A 1,824-nucleotide genomic window follows, 5' to 3' on the forward strand; every position below is an offset into this window, starting at 1 on the left:
TATAATTAGGGTATAATATTGTTGTGTCTTGATTTCTGAAATTCTTCTGACTCACACTAGTAACACCAGAACCACATGGTTCACCTACAATGGCCTCATTGCCCTTTAACCAGATACGCTAACTGGCATATAGATGCCATTAGGACATCTGTGTGGGTAGTAATGGTTTATCAAGGGTAAGTGTGGTTACCAAAGTATTTACAAAACACACAAATAAGGTCTAATACAGAAACAAATGCAAAAAATCATTTTCAGAATTCAACATGAAATATTGTAAATTAGAAAATAAAAAAAAATCTCTGACAAGATGCTCTGCAGCAGTTTCACACGCACAATAATGATCACATACTATTTGTAACCACTGTCAAATATATTGACAATCACTAAAAACAGAGATAATGTAAATAATGGATATAAATAGAAGTGAAAAGAAAACAGAAAATTATCTAGATAAGTGGTTCTCAACCTCAGTCCTTAGGACCCCACACGGTTCACGTACAGGTGACCTACAAAACATAAATCGTGTGGGGTCCTGAGGACCGAATTTGAGAACCTGTGGTCTAGATTCAAGGGCTGGATCAGAATACTCCTGGTTTGGGACAGGTTACACATGATCCGATTTAAGGTATGAGTAAAGTCAAATACCACGGGCTAAATGTAATACAGTAGACTCCTATTTGCCAGAGGTGCGGTACTTTGTGCTAGTCTTCCTGTTTTTTTAAACCAGCCAAGCCACAAGATTTTTTTTGTCTTATAAATGATTGCTGCTTTAAAAAAATGGGCAGACTCACAGAAAGTCCGCACCTCCGGCAGCTCAGAGGTTATTACAACCCCATGTGCCTGGCAGCCTGCTTACAGCTCATGTTTACAGCGCAGTGGCTGCTTGGGACACAAGAGGGAAGAGGTGAGCACTGAAGGGAGGGATCTCCAGACTGATTGTCAGCTGCAACTGACAGCTCTGGTAAGGCCGTGCCCACTGGCAATCACCCCATCCTACACTGAGTGATAGGTCCCACCCACTGGCAAGCACCCCGTCTCACTCTGGGTGATTAACAGGTAGTATTGAGGAGCCTCCAAAAACCTTCTCTTCAGCACTGGCCACCAATATGCATATACAGATATAGCCATGCTCATCATTGCCACGATGCGTATGCAGCAAAGGTGCGACTAGTGTGCCCATGTCTAAGGCAGGGATTTACATCATGAATTGTAAACATATGCAGATATACATATATATATATATATATATAGGATCACTTAGATTTAGTAATTTTCTACCCCATATTAGGTGAAACAGTATAATTTGATGTATAAATATATGAATTTATCATACTTTTCCCTCAAGATATACCTATATCCATTTTTATACATCACCTTAACCCTAACCACTGTTATACATGTAACACTTGCTGGTTGCCAGAGAATCATGTCTCTAACCTTGGATTTGCTTTTCTTGCGCACGCTGTTTCTATCAGTCTTCATCTGTGGTATTACCTGATTGATGTCTGAGCATGATCTCTACTGGTTTCAGGAATCACTAATGCATTCCTCTTTATGTCTGGTTTGTAGACATTTTGTAATGAGGCATTGCTGACTTCATTGATGGTTAATACTCATGGGTCCTGGTGGTATGCAAGCATAGGTGTCACACACCAGAGGCGGCGTTCGCCGCGCTTACCCCTGCGTGTCTGCTGGTCAGTGTTGCGGCCTCTGCCTTCGGTGGGCCGCGGGCTCCTGCATCTGGCTGGCGCGGCTCCCGGCGATTCTCCGGGGCATGGGCGCCGCCATGACACCCGGCTTCACGTGGACGGGGGGCGGGTGACG

This window comes from Pseudophryne corroboree, chromosome 5 (genome assembly GCF_028390025.1).
Source record: "Pseudophryne corroboree isolate aPseCor3 chromosome 5, aPseCor3.hap2, whole genome shotgun sequence".
In the NCBI taxonomy this organism is placed as follows: Eukaryota; Metazoa; Chordata; class Amphibia; order Anura; family Myobatrachidae; genus Pseudophryne; species Pseudophryne corroboree.